Here is an 18,391-nt window from a genome sequence, read left to right on the forward strand (position 1 = left end):
TCATTACTACTGTGTAGAAATACAGATTTCATTATCCCTCGCCACCCCCAATTTCTTCTAAACCTTTCACCCCACACTATGTCTCCCTTTTTCTTTCTAGCAAAGCCGGATCACATCCCTTGCAGCACCCTAAAGCCCTTTAATATTCCAATCTTAACACCTCTATTACATTCCTTCCTCCACACCTTTCGACCGCCTCTTCTGGAAGACAGATTTCTGAGGCGCCCCAGTTCTTCCCTTTCCCCACGATTTGAAGCAGTTTTTGAATTACAATTGTAAGATATGAAAAACAAGAGTGAGGTTTTGGGCCACAGACCTACACAACTAGAACTTGGGCTCATCCGGTGCCTCTTATGGAATTAAGTTTCTTGGGTAGAAAAGATTTGGTGGTTCAATACCTCACTTTCAAAACCAATGGGAGATTGGAAAAGTACGAGAAAATGTAGAGTTCACCTACAGAAATAAAATGCTGATCGCTGTCTCGCCATCATCCAGCAAGGACCTTACCAGTGGCTTATAGAAAGAATGAACAGATCTTGCATTACACTGTTTTTTGTTCTGTTGGTTGGGTAAGCCAAACTACTTTGTAGTTGCTGTAGAACACAAGTATAATCTGTTCCAACTGCTGAACAATCAAGTCAAATCTATTGCCAAAAACTTAAATTTCCAACTTGAACACTCTGCAGAGAACACCTACATCTGGTGGTCTGATGCCAGAAAGGGTAAGAACCCCCAGCCACAGCCCAATATAAGGACATTGTACACACAAAGTTCTATTCCTTAGTGGTTTCCTTCAGTATAGGAGTTATGGTGCTCAGAATTAATCATATGCTGCAGGCAAGACATCGGGATTGTGTATCTAAAGTAATGCAATGTCCAAGCAAACAATAAGAAAACAGGGGGACAGAGGGCTTGGGGTTCGCCTAGTCTTCTCTTACCAGTCATTTTTAGAAGCTGGAGCCCAGAGCGTGCATTGGCAAGAGCTCTGAAAGGTGGATGAAAACTTGCTAGATTGAGAGTCTGAGCAGAATTTAATGCAATGTGGGGGGGGCAATTGGAGGCACAGTTGGCGGAAGAAGTGCTTTCCTGGCTTGTGTGCTACTTTGCACCAGCTATTGATGAAAGCAGAGATCCCCTCTGAGCCTCACCCAAAGCAGACAAAAGTACCCTGCCATGAGCAAAGTGGGGAGCAGTCGGTAATCTGCAGAGTGTGGGTAAAGTCCAGCACTTCACTACATTGCCACCATTTTTAGTACCCTTTTAACCAAGGACTCCAGAAACTTAGGAAGATCATATACAGTGGTTATTATATTTGCATTAGTAGCCTTGCCATTAAACCAGCTTCTTTTGGGAATGCGCCACCATAACCCAATTGGCACAAATGCTATACAATTAGAGAGTCAAAATGAACTGTTCCGTTTATAGATGGGAGACAGCATAGAGGTCCACAACAAAAACAAACCTCTTGCAGTAGGTCAAGTAAAAAAGGTAAAATCACAGCCTATTCTGCCCAGTCTGTGAAACCTATTCTGCCAGGGGACAATCATGACACTGCTGATGCAGTGGTTACTCAATATTCCAAATCGTTATTGAAGGCACTGATAATTAACTTTTGGATCTCTGTTGGAACCTTCAGAGGTTAGCAGGAGGCAAGCAAGATTAAGGAGCTGTGAAAGTATTCCAGGAGGCCCTTTCATATGCAAGGATATTGAAATGCATGCATCCATGATTTAGAACTTGGAAACCTCAGTGGCTCACCAAATCTATTAACTAAAGGAATGGTTGCGTTAAGTCAATTCTTCCGTTTGTGCACACTTCAGCACTACCCCTGGCACTAGGAAAGTGGATTGCTCTTTTCAAAAAGACCAATACAACACCATTAGGAAAATCGAAGACTCCAGCCCGAATTGTATTGGGCATGATGGAAATAACATTTCAAATGACGTAGAAGATGGGTCCTTATTTAAATTAAACAAAAGGCGATTCTCAGTCTTGATCAGTCTTTAAACCAAAATGCTATAGTGTGGCAACAGTCAGAGATTAAAAGAACTTCCATTGAACTGCATGTACGCAGAGTCATAGCTCCTTTTGTACAGACAGCAGCTTCCCGGATGGAAATCTCACCAACAAGTACAAAATGTTAAGTGAACAGAGCGGAAGTTAATCGGAAAAAGAACAGGCAACCAAATATTGGACTGCAACACAAAGCAAAGTCTAGAACTAATAGAAACTTCTGGTTGCTTTAATTTGAAAGAGCATATAAATCCGCACATATTGTTAAATAAATTGAAAAAAGGCCAAAGGATAGAATTGGCACCAATTTGGACAAATGGATTCTCTAGGGAAATCCCAGTACTCTATCACCAAGTCATGATTATTCTAACAGACAAGATTCGACTCAACACAGTCAACGCAAGGCTGGAAGAATTACAAATCACCCTCCAATGTGGTATGGAAACAGATTTTTCAACCTACAATGAATGGAAAAGAACTGTCAGGAGCATGGTTTCCGGTTCTGTAATATTTGACTGGTTAATTACCTCTGATAGCAGGCCACTTAATAGAACAATCGTGCCTATTTTAGGCCTGAATACCTCATTAAGAATAATTACATCTAGTGAGAGATTAGGTTGAATTTTTGATAAAGATGAAATGCAGACGAAATGGGTCCACTGTATACCAATACAATGGTTTGTTTTGTGGTGCACAACTTTACTGAAAACGAATTGTGAATAATACAGAGCTGCATCAATGATCATTGTATTCATGGCTATCTGAAAATGAAGATCAGGTATACAGTCCTAGGACAGGTAGTATGTGACATTAAGACTATGTGGAAGGAAGGCATGCAGCCTTTAATTGGTCAGGGTTGCCCTCCACATTGCAACCAAAAAGGCAAACAGACATAGTAACAAAGGTTGCATCTTAGAATACCCACAGTCAGGCATTTAATATATTAAAAAGGGAGTCAAACAGATATCACGCTATTTTTCCACTTAAAAAGTTGGCGGTGGCGCGGGTGCGCTCATACAGAATGGCTGCATGAGCGTGTAGCTCCGTGCTGGGGAAGATCCTTCCAACCAATCCTTTACTGGTGCTGCGTTTCTACTTTCAGATTTACAGACTGATACCCACCGGTCTGCTATGGGTCCTGGCTGGCGTGTCCCAAAAGGGGGGAACGTTGTAGAGAAAACACTTTGTTGAATTGCTGCCTGGCCTCCTCATGGTGCCCCGCACTGCGCTTCCACAGTGAGGGGACTCCTGAACACGCAAGTGTTGGGGCTTCTGGGCCAAGCTGGGGGAGGCGCAGCTGCTTCACGGAGCTGCGCACCCTTGCCTGAGGCCACTCTGTACTGCTGTGGCTGAGATAGTGGATCGCACGGCCCCCTGCAGTGTGATCTTCAGTTTGGACACTGGGGCAACCCCTTCATCTGTTGCCGAGCTCCTGCCTGCAACTCGTCGCTTCAGGGTTGTGCTGCCAGTTCCCACGGACAGTGCACTCAGCCTCCCAAGGCCCCCTCGGCTCTACACCAAAAGCCACTGCGGCCTCAAAACTTGGGCGGTGCACCCTTCAGTTGGCTCCACCATCACCCTGTGGACCATAACGGCGGCCCTGTCATGACAGGATGACACTGGGGAGTGCTGCGCCATCCCTCCCAAGATTCAAGGTATCGGGCCCTCCAGCTCGCAATACCACATGTTGTGCAGGTGCACGTACCATTCTAACCCCACCGCTAGGCTGCCGACATTAAGGGAGCGCAGTGGCCGTAATCAGACTACTGCACCATAGGGCAATACTGGGCTGGTCCCGCTACACTGCGCATTACCTAAACCACCCAGACTTTGCTACAAGAGGCATCCTTCTGGCCACTGTAGCCCCTGCCAGCCTGCTGCTCATGGTTCTTGTATCAGGTCTCACAGCTAACATTGAATATCCGTACTCTGGTACCCAGCAAGCGGAAATTCATAATGTTTAGCCTGCTGACATTCGGGGAACCCTGAACACCTTTCTGGAGAGCGCACACCACACTATCCTCATTGCTCACTCACGGTCTTGACACCATACTGGGACCCTATACCCACCTGAGGTGTGACTACAGTTTTCCATAGTGTTGTGGGATGAACCCACATCCAACTACTTGGTGATTATCTCGACTACCTACATCGCCATCCATCACGCTACAGTACGTGGGAGGTCACAATCCACTCAGATGTAGTGGAGTCAACCCTACGGCTCACAACTGTCTGCATTGCCGATCCTGGTGAATCTGCTCTGCTTTGCTAAATAGACCTCGCTCCCACTAAGACTTTCTCTTGGTGTCTTGCACAGAGGACCGTGCCTTCCCACTCTGGGTTGCTGAGTGCCATGTTCACTGCAACCGGAGGATGATGGTCTACCGTTGCCGTGCCTCCACATCAGACTTACCTTGCAACGCTCCGAGACATGTGATCCTGTGCCCCATCACTCCACTGAGGAATAAGTCGGGCATCCTGGCCATCCATCACTATTTGCTGTGCAGATCTAATCTTCCTGGTCCGGATCTGTCTCTGCTGATCCCTTGGGTGCTGAACAACTACATCCCATGTGGTTTGGCAGGATCATGACCAAAGGGGCTAATAAAAAGCAACATGTATGCAAAAGCGACCCTGAAACTGAGTGAACACCTATCGGAGCCAGAGGCACCCATGTCAGTGTGTCCCTCCCACCCTCGAGACTACTAAATCGTAAAAAATGATCGAATACACACGGGAGGGATTCACTGCTCTTCATTCGAAACTAGATGACACGAGTGGAACCATATGTTCGAGCAAAGCCCATATGGAGAAAACTGACACTCTGGTAACGGAAGTGGAGACTAGGGTCAGAGTGGCTGAAGATGGTATAGTCGGCCTTCAGGCAGAAGTGACAGCCTTACCCAGGCAGGTTCTAGATGTCTGCAAGAAGAATGAAGACCTGGAATCACGCTCCAGGCACAACAACCTAAGTATCCTTGGGGTCCCCGAGGATAAGATCGATGGCCCCATGGAAGACTATGCTGAGCGCTTCCTAGAGCCCACCGATCCCTAATAGCGAAACCCAGGCCGGGTACTCCTCCCCATCCCATCATAGCAAGAGTGCTAAATTACTAGGACAGGGATTCCCTTCTTCAAGCAGCAAGAGCCAAAGGCGACCTCTTCCTCAGGCTCCTCCAGAATCCACCTTCACCCAGACTTCTCTGTGGCTATTCAACAAGAGCAGGAGACCGTTCTGGCCACCAAGTAAAGGCTGCGAGACCTGGGTGTCAAATACTCCATGCTTTACCCTGCTAAACTCAGAATTGAACACTCAAATTGAGTCTTCACCATTCCTGAGGAGGCCACTCATGGCCAACGCACGGCCCGCCAGGCGATGCTGCTCGTGGTCAAGTTAAATGTTTTTTGGGTTTACACCTCTGATTGGGGCAGAGGGTGGATTGGGAGGGGCATCTAGTTGAAAAAATGCTGGACACGCGAGAGAGAACCCGGGTAACTTAACGTATTCAGTTTGGCACCATCAGATCGGGCCCCTGTGCATCTGGTCTGGACCCTGCAGTTCATTTTCTGGTTTAGGCAATTGCCTATTGTTGCTGGTTTACCATCCTAATGGCTGAAGATACGATTGTATGCGTGAGCTGGAATGTCAGGGGGCCGGCGTATAATGCAGTTATATGTTGAACGGTACCAAGTTAAACTACTTTTCTTGCAAGAAACGCACGCTCTTTCCAGTGGATGCGAGAGGTTTGTGAGATCACGGGGCTCCCAACGCTATCATACCGACTACTCCACCCAGAAACGCAGAGTCATGATCTTAATCCATTTAGATCCCCTGGGACACTAGGTTTTACTGTTTGGGGCCCTCTTGGGCAGAGGTCGTACTGCTTACCATATGGTATAACATTGATTGACTTCTACACAAATCTCTCCTCCCTTCTACCTGGATTTCCTCTTGTCCCCATCCTCAGTGGAGGGGCTTTTAACACTATTTTAGACGTGGCTCTCGATGGATCGGGCGCCAGACCCTGCCAACTCTCCAAGCCAGCCAGAACCATCAGAGGGGTGCAGGCCCAGTTGATGTCTGATGCGTGGTGGCTGATCCACCCAGACTCCCGAACGTACTCCTTTTACTCCTCAGTAGATTATTCACACTCACGCATTGACAGATGGCTCATCTCGGATATACTAGTCAGAACCATTACATAAATGTTTATCCTTCCCAGAACATTTTCAGACAACTTCCCGGTGACAGTTTCCCCTGAGGTGGAGTGCGGACAAAACGGGGGCTTGCTCATGGAGGTTGAAACCATTCTTTACTAGATATTACTTTCGAAACAGAACTGGGACTACTATTGACGACTTTCATACTAAACACTGGTTCTGTCAAATCACAAGCCACCCTCTGGGAGAGTCAAAGTTTACAACAGGGGTATTGCAATTTCCAAAGAGGTAGGGGTTCTTAGAGTGATCCGGAAGAACATCAGAGCAAATCCCTTTGCTAACTTTGAGTGAGTTCCACACCCACGCGGAGCAGGAATGGAAGTTCCTAGATAACCCCCAGTCTGCTTGTAGATACAGGGAAGGTGAGAGCCCTGGTCGCGTCCTATCTAGACTTTTCCGCCAGGAGACTGGTTCGTCCCATATTCCAGCTATCGAGAGGGCCGATGGAACTCTGGTTTTGTCATCGCACAATATTAATGTTGAATTTTGTCCGTTCTACAAACACTACTCCAAAGTGGACAATATACCAAAGGCCGATACATTCTTGGATAGCCTCCCGCTCCATCCTTTCCTCCCAGACAAGGATGCCCTAGACATCCCGATTACAACCGAGGAAATATACAAGGCTATAGACGGCCTAGCCTCTGGTAAGGCCTCCGGATCCGACAGACTCCCCGTTGAATTCTACAAGCGTTATAAAACCTGCCTGGTTCCCCAATTGTCAGCCCTTTGGGAGGAGTCCTGCGAGACAGGTATTCCCCCTTCCACCCCCCCCACCCCCCGAGAGGTAATCATTTCGGTATTACTTAAACCAGGCAAACCTCACACAAAGTGGCTCATACTGCCCCCCCCCCCCTCTCCCTTATTTATTGCGACGTCAAAATCTACACTAAGGTGCTGGCCCTGAGACTGGCGCCGTATAGCATTCATTAGTCACCCGGGTCAGTCTGGGTTTATTCCAGGGCGCTCCACTTCTCTTAATTTGCACCGCCTATTCAACATACTTGCCTGGGTTGACCCAGGTGCACAGGCTGCCACTCTAGATATGCAGAAAGCATAAGACTGTTCCGTGGAGCCATTTATGGCAGGTCCTCGAGAGTAGTAACTTTGGTCCCTGCTTTCGGTCCTGGGTTAAACTTTTCTCCCGTTGCCAGGGTTTGCACCGAAAACCAGTGTTCGGCCCAAATCCAAATACCCGAGGCACGAGGCAGTGATGCCCCCTCGCCGTTATTTGCCATAGCCCTTGGCAGACAGGATACGCCAACATGCAGAGGCATAAGACTGTCTGGTTCCCCTGAGATCTCCCTTTATGCGGACGATGCAGTCCTCTTAATCTGCTCTCCTGAACAAAACCTAGCCCCAGTACTAGAGGATGTCGTCGAAATATCGGGTCTCAAAGCAATCTGCTCTAAATCTGTATTATTTCCATTAACTGAAGTAACCACCCCTCCCCTACACTCTCTGGGATTCACATGGTCACAATCCAAGTTGACCCATCTTGAGGTAGTGGTCACACACTAACAGAACTCCTTTACGAGGCCAACTTCGGAAAGTACCTGATCACCCTTACCAGAAAACACAGGCTGGGCTAAATTGCCGATATCACTGGCCGGTAGGATCGGCATCCTTAAGATGATAGTGCTGCCCCAACTCTTATACAGATTCTCCAATGTCCCTCTATGGCCGGGCTGCAAATTCTTTAAAATACTGACCCAAACCATTAACACCTTTTTATGGCACTCCGGTATGGTGCGCCTGAAACTGTCCATCCCAATGTCAAAGGGCAGTTTCGGCGCCCCTAACTGAGAGGTACTGGATGGCTGTTAAGCACACTATGCTTCACACTGGATTGTACCCACCGATTGCCCCACCAAATGTTAAACTCGAACGCATGGCCATAGAGGGCCGTGATATCCGCTCCTCATTTCTCCCCTCGCGTCAAATTTGAACCCATCGACCCCGCTGGATCCACGGCACTGGCCTTGAATAAGCTGTGGAAACAGGCTAATACCTCACGCCCCTTCCAAGGGGACTTCCTACCAGAAACTCCATGTAGGCCCAACACCAGGTCTCTGGGCTAGTTCAGGTCTTGAAGCTGTCTGAGATGTTTGCGACCAGGGTATCTTACTCGAATGGCTGTATTTGCCCGAACCTCTGCGTGGTAAACCCTCCCAACTGGCTCCACTATGCAGGTCTGCGCCGCTCAACCCCTCCAGATGACCAGATATCCGAAATCCTGAACACCACAACCTTCAGAGGGAAAGTCGCCAGATTGTACACCCTCCTTCAGGTTAAGGCCGCCTCCCCATTCGTCAAACTTAGAGACTCCTGGGGTGAGGATCTAGGTATTGACATGATAGACTAACGCTGGGACCGCATGTGTGCCGTATTCACAAAATCTCACTCGATTTAAACTGATTCAATTTACGATACTCCATAGATTCACTATACTTACATCGCATGTCAAAAGACCATTCCCATATGCCCAAGAGGTGGTTCAGATGATGCAGACTATATACACATGGTATGGTCCTGTCCACGCCTCTCCCAGATCTGGGAGGAGGTATGCACTACCGTGTCCGAAATACTAGATTGCACTATTACCTCATCTCCATTGATCAGTCTCTTCCACGAACTTCACTGGCTCAAGCGTGACTCCAGGAAATTGGCTTGACTATGTATGCTACTAGCGACCCATTGTGTTCTATTGCTCTGGCTTTGTTCTGGGGCCCCCCACACACAGTGGCTTCGGGCTGTCACCTGGGCCTCAGATACTGAGGAGTGCTGGGCGGGCCAGCAACCAATAGTGCCTAGACCCAGAAACATTTGGACCCCATTCCGCTCCTATATTTCATCTTTATCCATTGACACTTAAGACTACGCCAGCAACCTGGCTTCCCCAGCTCCCAACACCGTTTAACCTATATGTTTTAACTGTTACTGTGTTACCTGCATCTCTGGTTACTCTGCGACCAACTGGATCTTTATTACTCTGTACAATCTCCTGCCCGACAATGTATACTTGACCATCTGTATGCTGCTCGTTCTCGCTGTTGCAATGTCAAGCATAATAACTTTTTTTTTTAAAGTTGGTGGTTCTAAGATTTGTTTTGCTACATATACACAATATTTGCATGGAGAGCCAAAAAGGGAAATATGGATCGCCCTACTGGTGGGCTTACTTATGGGTATATCCAATACTACTTTCTCCTAAGTTTTGAATTGAGCTTTCTCCTAGCTGCAGTAATAAGGCTCTGTGGGAGGACAGCGCACCCAAGATCTTAGGAATGTTTTAGAGGAGACTATTAATGACAAAGCCAACATATTTGCCAATATGACTAAACGCTTGTGCAATAAGGAGGATAGTGTTTGTGTCTGATTGGTGACGGACATTCCTAAAGTGAAGTTTTTTCAACCGAGGGGGGAGGAAGCAAGGCTCCAGATGGTTATACTATAGTTGGTCACAGTAGGATTATGTTTAATGGTAAAACTAGTGGTGACATTCCAGGCAAAAACCTTATTGAAGTCTGGTAATAAAAGGGTCCTTACTGGACTATTTCTCAAAAAGTGAGAATTATTCCAAAGCTAAATATTTAGAAATAAAATGTGTAGTTCTTCATGCACTTGTCTTTGAATTTAAGCATGGAATCTCCAATAAATCAACGATGGCGTTTAAGTGCTACTGTATTAAATAAAGGTAATAGACTATGCAGGACCCAGAAAATATCTGACTAAAATGGCAGTGTTCAGAAGACAACTTTTATAACGTATTCCCCTGCTATTATCAGTAAAAGGATCTATATCACTTAATCATTTGGCCCGCTGGGAAGATGACCCAGGCTGCAGTATAGGGGCCAGAACCAATTATGCCACGATATATCAGCACAATTGTGAAGATCATGTATCCATACATTTAGTATAGATCAGATGCTGAATATCTGAAAAATTTGCTGCAATTACCAATCTCAAAACCAAATCCATAAATTGGCTGAAGGGATATCAAATGTCTAAATGTCAATTTAGAAATATTTACAACTCTGGCTTCCAACGATTCAAAGAACGTCTGGTACATAGTTAAGACTATTCCTGTAAAAAAAAAAAATAATTAATGTATTCCACTGAAACTCTTTGGAATGATTTTCTGATTATGTAGTTTTATCAAAAATTGAGGGAAAAGTCTGTTGAACATGGGCATAATTGGTTTATATGATTCATTAGGATGAACATGTATATTTCTTGAATAGGTTCGAAAAAAATTTAGGATGCCTTGCACATGTGACGAAGGGAAACCCTAAATTGTCCACATTTCATGCAATTTATTTTTTTTTAAATTGCACATTAAAACCAGATTTCTGCCAAATGGAAACACTCCATAATGGTCCCTGGCCATTAGAAGGCACTAAAATCCCAGCAAATTATAGATTACATGCCCTTTCTGATGAGTAAGGTAAAATGTTTGCAACCATCACACCCCAAATTTTTTAAATGGCCCGAGGACAAACATTGGTTAAGTGCCTTTAAGGCTGGATAGTCAAAAGGGTGCCAGATCAATGTTTTGATCCTAAATCTAGTCCCCAGTAGAACTACGAGGGGGCAAGGGCATGCCCCACTTACATTTTGCATACATCCATTTCAACACAGCATTCAGTAACATTGATAGACTTACTTTGGTCCAAATTACTTAAGTTGGGCATACCACTGGGTTTAGATATACACCAAGCCATCCCTCAAAAGCTAGGTTGGATAGCATTGGGTGCTGTCTCAAGAAATCACCATGAACGTTGGTTTAAAGCCAGGGTGCATCTCAGCACCACTCCTTTTCAACCTTCGCATCTCAGATATGCCTTTTGGCAGTGGTAAAAGCAAGAATTTGACTCCATAAAATTGAGAATCAGTTTATACCTTGGATGGGAAATGCTGGTGACAGTTTGCTGTACCACACCTGTTGGAGAGCTTTGACAACCGTACTCCAAATTCCCAAGACCCAAGGTGATGTAGTTTTGTTAAAAAACAAATAAAACTGCCTTTGCTAACTTTGACTTTAGAGATGCAAGTCACATTTGATGGATTACTAGGTTTATCTGGGCATTATGATCTCTCGCCTAAGGAGCAAGACAAAGCGCATGTGTGAGGTCTGGCAAAAGGGACTTGTAAAAAGGTTATGATGAAGATTTATAATAAGAAGATAGTCTCAGATTCAATAAAGGGTTCCACGTGTATTTTTCATGGCCACTTTCCTAGTTTGCTCTTTTTTGTGGCATTAATATATTTTTGTATTAAATGGAGGTTCTCCCTATAACGCACCACAAAGAAACGTGGTGCAAAGAGGCAAACTGCATGAAGAAAGTGCAAAGCAAGAACATTACTGCAAAAAAAACAAAGATACAAGATATATACTCCCATCTTTTATGGAATGGATGTGCAAATCAAAGCATAGAGAAGGTACATTGATAATATAATCTGGAATGGAGATGAGAACATCCGCTTGGATTTTTGTGCCTGGTTGAAGGCATGCAACATCAAATTGACCCACAAATACTCCAAAAGTACAATACATTGTCTAGACTTGGAAGTCAGTACATTGAGACACTCATTGGTTCACTATACATAAAGCCAATCAAAATACTATTACACTGTGGCAGCTATCATCCAAGACTTCAGGGATACTTTTGTGCTGCAGACTTTTTGCCCTCGGTCATTTTGTCCTATTCCGGATAATTTGCCATATGGGCACTAACAGACTACGGAAAAACTGCATTAAATGATTCAAGTACCATGTATGCTAGATGTGCTCCAACAAGAGAGGAAACCCGAAATAAACTCCATCACATTCCAGAAAAGCACCCAATACACCTAAAGGGGTGGTACTTGAAAAACAAGACAGACAATGTATGACAAGAGAAGATTACATGTCCCCACTTTCGGTCTGAATCCAGTAGACATTGAACTAGTAGTGAACAAATATTGGCCACTCATTCAGTTAAAGCTGCATGAAGAGGATGTTCCTCCATTTGTTCTAAAACAGCAAACATTTGAAAGGTAAATTGGTACATTTCACAGCATTCAGAATCCCCAAAATGTCCAAATTTGTGGCATCTAGGCCCGTTGGTGGGACATTTCCCCCATGAGGGACCTGCTTTGTGTCCAGATGTACAAGAAAAGTGCTGTCCTTCAGAGTTTGTTCAGAGACTGGCAACTGCGAACCAGGACTAATTCTCGAACAAGCAAAATAATCTATTGTGTACACTCTCTGTGCATGTGGGCTCCTCTATGTGGCCCAAACAAGAGACAAGACGGGATTGCTGAAAACTGATCCAGGAATAAATCTAAGACAATTGGTGCACTTACGGTCCACCTCTTGAGTCTCCAATCACTCACAAGATGACCTGTTTTGGTGCATAATTGACATAGTAACGGAATACACTCCTGCACAAAGGATCCCAGACTAAACACATTTCTGGCATTAATGAACACTTAGCAATATATATTTCCAGATATGGTGTACATACAGAAGCAACGAAAGAATAGATTCTATGGTCTGATTTTAAGATATATTGAAATTACATATGCGAGAAAGAGCACATGAAATGTGCCAATTCTTTAAACTTTGATGCCAATGTGAAGGATTGTTATGGTTAGCAAAATAGAAAGATACACCAACTACAGCAAGATACAGAGCTAGACTTTAGCTATATACTAAACACACACTCTTAATCCCATATGTGGAAAAACATTAGCACATTACAAAATGGCCACTTTAAAGCATGGTGCAACGACACAGAGGGCAGCACTAACCCCTTGCAGCATAAAAACGTGATGCACATAGTTTACAGAATGGAGATAAGAGTTTAAAACAAGCAAACAATGAGAGCTGGATACATGTTCAATGTGAGTGCGCTACAACTTATGAACACGGATGCACTTATGAAATGAAACAAAGGTTAATATAAATGGACTCCCATTAACATACCTGTATTGATGATACAACTGAGATGCAGTCTTTAGAGACTACTTTTAGCGACAACAGGCCATTACAATGGCAATAAATGAAAATGGGGACAAAAGATCAGCTAATATACAATGGCGAGAAATGAAAATCAGGAAGATTATCCAAGGTAAATTACTGCAAATGTGTACCACACTAGTTTTTGCAAACAAGCAAATACACACAAGAATGCTAGTTGAGGCTTTTTTATACATAGGTATTCATTGATAATGGACATGTATCGAACTAAAATGTATTTTCAATTACAAGATGGAGGTATGTGCTTTCTGAAAATCTGTGGGGCGAGTTCAATGCAAAGGATAACACAAATCTACTAAAGTAATTTTGATGTACAACTGAGTTAATACATTTGCAATTTTCTAATGACAGGTAATGATTCCATGTAAGAATGAATGAGGCACTAAAGTAAGATATGTCCATTGATTGAGGTGTCCTGAAGAAGGTGTAAAAATTAGAATATGCCAAAAAATTGTGTAACGTTGACCCAAGTTCACCACCCCGACAGTGGGCTAATTTCTACATTCTAAGGCCATCTGATGTACACAATTGGGATAAAAGTTAAAATTCAGTCAAAAAAAGAAACTTAAAAAATGCATCTAAAGAGAGCAGTTTCATTCAATAAGAAAAAGTACTGGTAGTTTTATCTCAAGCTCACTACATGAAAGTAAACTTGTTTTTGGCTACTGTGCACATTTGATGTTCAAAATTGTGATATTTGAATATATCGTCCATTTATGTGTAGTTTTATTTTAATAATGGTGGTTTTATTTTGTAATGCATTAGTTTGTTTTCTTCTGTTAATGAGACATGAATTTGCATTCTCCCGTTATAAATATGAGCGCTATGAAATACACAAGCACTTTATTCTAAGAATGGCACTTTTTTCATATACTTTGCTGATGTCTTTTCCATTCTTGCTTTTGGCCCCATGCAATGTTTTTATGCCCGAGGGTCAGTTTATATACATGTGGAGAAATTAAATTAGAAAAGGTTGCAGGAACATCCACACCAGGCAATCCCGCCTCCACTTCCAGGCCGTGTCCACGGAGGCCCGCCACACACCAGGCGATCCCGCCTCCACTTCCAGGCCGTGGCGGCCCTCCACACACCAGGCGATCCCGCCTCCACTTCCAGGCCGTGGCGGCCCTCCACACACCAGGCGATCCCGCCTCCACTTCCAGGCCGTGGCGGCCCTCCACACACCAGGCGATCCCGCCTCCACTTCCAGGCCCAGTCCATGGTGGCCGTCCACACACCAGGTGATTCCCGACTCCACTTCCAGGCCCAGTCCATGGTGGCCCTCCACACACCAGGCGATCCTGCCTCCACTTCCAGGCCGTGTCCATGGTGACCCTCTGCACAACGCAACACCTGATCCTCCACCAAGGACTCCTGAAAAAAAAAAAATAGTTGCCATAATATGGCGTACCCAAGTGGGCTTGGCCTGCCCTTGCCACGGCACGCCTCTAAGACACTCAGTCCTCCCAATCAGGACCTCTGGGATGCTGAGAGCACACTCACGTGTGCACCACGAGTGCCACAGTGAACAGCACCCCCACATGCCACGTGTGCCTACTGCTTACGGAATTTGACAGCCACCAGGAGCACCACGTGCACCTACTTCGCCATTCAACAGCATACAGTTGCCCCACCTAAGCACGCCACGATATGTGCCAGTCATACCTGCACCATAACCTCCTGCCATGCCAGCTTCACCTGCAAAGTCTGCTACCGCATGCCGCCCTGTTCTCCATGACCCTGCAGGCAGACAAGGGCCCACAGTGCATTGAAGGGTTAGATGACTTCAGTAACTTCATTGAAGCAGCGGGTGAGGAGAACTCATCAAATTTGAAAAACATGGCTTGCAGTGAGGTTAAGACAATCAAGTCCATCCCCAGGAGGAGCAGCCCGATTTTGCGTCCTTGCTAACCGCCCTCAACAAGAAACTTGTGATTGAGCCCAACCGTGACTATGAACGATACATGTTTAATCAGTGCACCCAAAGAGGGGAAGAAACAAATTTATCACTCACCTGAGGATCAAAAGGAGCACATTACCAATTTCACATTTTCTCGCAGGACGAAGCAATACGGCTGAGAGTGATCGAGGGGTGCCTGTCCCAAACACAAAAAGCAAATGCTCAAGAAGCCACTTTCCATTGACGAAGTGAGTGAAATGGCCAGAATCCTTGAAGGGTGGATGCACAAGCATAACAAATATCAGGGGGCACCACCGTTAAGCAAGACCAGAACAAACTCATTGCTGCAATTCAGCCGCCCTACCAACAACCTGGAGACCGGAGTATCGAGGGAGGATACCAGATGCCCCCCAGGATGCAGAGGCTGTGCTACCGCTGCCAAATGGCATTCCCTCATTCAGGGACATGCCCCGCTATTCCCCAGAGATGCAGCAATTGTGACAGAGGGCCATTTTCAGTCAGTTTGCAGGGAATGTAGGCCTTTCCTCATGTCGCAGATGCCACCTTGATGGCAGGCCAGAACGCAAAGCCTGTCCCCACAAAACCAAGCATACCAGATGTGCCCATACCAGCAGGGACTGAGATGTTACGCAAGAGTGGTGGAAGACCACTACCCAGAGGATGACCCCCCCCCCAGGAGTTTGGAGCTTACTAACAAAACCCGAATCTCAGCGATGACGTCTAGCCACCCCAACCATGCCAAAGTCAGTATTTAGCAACAGCAAATGGACCTAAACATGAAGGTGACAACTACGACCAATATGCCTAAGATGAATGTCAATCTCATCATGGACAACAGAGAAGCAAGGGCAGCACCCAGGATACCCGTCATAGGTGGAAGACTATTCAGGTTCCTGGTCTACTCAGGGGCCACATTATGTGAGAACAACATTTCTACAGATACCCAACAAGGTAGTGCTAACCCAGACGAAGTCCAAAATCTTTGTCGGGGGCAGATCTTCCCCCCTGCACTCCATCGGGCACTTCAGGTGCCGACTCCTACATAAAGGACTGTCCACTACCAGCGTCGTCCATGTGATCCGAAGCCCAACCAAAGGGCAGTGCCTGCCGAGTTTCCACACGGCGTCCTGTCTGAGGATCATTGTATGACGTCCCCTTCGTGGACATGCATGGCAATCATCTGCGCCCCCAAGTGACCCAAACGGACTAATCTGCACAATGAGGGTCAAAAATACATTGCAAAGCCCCATCACGAAAGACAATCTTGGCAGAAATCCCACTCCTCTGCAAGGGGCTAGGGAACATGATGGCCCCCCCCACCGTCAAACTGCACATCAACACAACGTCCCAGAAGAGTGGGTTTCCACCGACAGATCAGTGTCGAATGAACTCAACCAGCTCCTGGAGAATGGCATTATTGAACTAGCCACAGGGCCGACCAAGTGGGTATTGCTGCTAGTGATCGTGCCCAAGGAGGGAGGATGCTTGAGACTGAGCTGAACAATTGTTCTCTTCTCCAAACTAGACCTTAACCAGGGTTATCAGATGGATTTACATCCTGACTCGAGGGACATCACCACCTTTGCAACCCACGACGACCTGTTTCGGTGCAAGCGCCTCAACTTTGGCATCTCCTTGGTTGCTGAAAACCTCTAGGAGGCTAGACAAATCAGACCGATATGTGGGGCCCTAAACTACAGTGATGACATCCTCGTCTTTGGAAAGTCTCGAGAGGAACACGAACAGCAGCGCAGGTTGCCAGCCGAGCAGCATCAAGAGGCAGGTCTGAAACTAAATATTGACAAGTGCCGGTTTAGCAAAACCAAACTGAATTTTTGTGGGCACATCTCAGATGGCATGACCCCAGATCCTGAAGTCTCCAAAATCTTCAACCTTTGGGAACCAACCCAGGTGGCTGATGTGTGATCGTTTATGGGGATGACGGCACCTGCGCTCGATACATCCCACATTACGCCTCCAGCACCGTGCCGCTACGTCGCATCCTGCAGAAGGACATGTTTGCCTGGTCGGTCGAATGTCAGAAGGATTTTGACACCATCAAACTGGCCCTAGCAGAAGCCCGCAGGTTGGCCTACTTAGATCTAGAATGGCACACCAAAATTGTGGTAGATGCAAGCCCGGTGGGACTAGGAGCCATACTGGCCCAGACAAATGGAGTCTACTCTCACCCCAGACACATGGCCTACGCCAGCAGGGCACTGGCTCCATCTGAGTGCCTACTCGCAGGCCAAAAAGGAGAGCTTGGTGACTGGGAGTGCAAGCACTTCCATAACTTTGTAATAGGCAAAAGGTTCACGCTCATCACCGACCATCAGGCTCTGCTCGGGAACCACGGACCACAATGCCCCCGGGATAGAACAGTGGGGCATCAGGCTCCATGATATGATTGAGATCATTCACAGACGTTGCATCGGCTTCTGGGGTAGATCCCTCCATGGCACTGGCGATTAGCTTGATGGAAAATAATAAGTGGCAGGACTACTGACGAGGCGTGCTGAACCATCCGGTAGTGTGCAGGGACAAAATGGAAAGGCTAGCTAAGGTACACACGGAACTGGCTGTGAAGGACAAGGCCGTACTCGAGAGGGTGTCGGCTTGTCATACCTGCGACCCTCCGAGCAGAAGTCATCAAGACAGTACACAAGGGACACTGAGGTGCGGATAACGCAAAAAGACAGCTTCGGTGTCACGTATGGTTCCCTTTCCTGGACTCAATGGTCTACCGGTGGTTGAAGAGCTGCCTGGAATGCCAGTGCACAACCAGAGCTGAAGTGCCAGTCCAGATGACACATCCCTGGGAAAGGGTTGCTGTTGACTTCTATGGACCCCTAGAGTCGGGGGGGGTACCTCCTATGGTTTATAGGGGAGCACTCAGGATTCCCCATTGTGAAGAAAACGCGGTAATGAGCAAATGGGGAATCCCAAGCACCATCAAGTCCGATAACGGACCTCCATTCAGTGGACATTAGTTTTCTTCCTTCGCGAAACATGTGGAGTTTGCTCATCAGAAGATCACCCCCACTGCCCACAAGTCAATGGAATGGCCAAGCAGTTTATGGCTTCTATCAGGAAGACGCTACAGAGGGCACTTATTGAGGGCGCTGACCCGCACCAGTCACTTTTGTCGGCTGCTTCGCGACTACGGAACACTCCCGTGAGGCAACCAAAAAGAGCCTGGCTGAGTTAATGAG

At 46.2% G+C, this 18,391-nt stretch overlaps 1 protein-coding gene across 1 annotated transcript in view; it reads right to left on the reverse strand.

Annotated features, from left to right (window-relative positions):
• Window positions 1-18,391, reverse strand: part of OVCH1 (ovochymase 1) — a 1,424,491-nt gene that overhangs the window by 1,097,047 nt on the left and 309,053 nt on the right. The window lies entirely within an intron of this gene.

This window comes from Ambystoma mexicanum, chromosome 12 (assembly GCF_040938575.1).
Source record: "Ambystoma mexicanum isolate Mex_15411 chromosome 12, UKY_AmexF1_1, whole genome shotgun sequence".
Taxonomy (NCBI): domain Eukaryota; kingdom Metazoa; phylum Chordata; class Amphibia; order Caudata; family Ambystomatidae; genus Ambystoma; species Ambystoma mexicanum.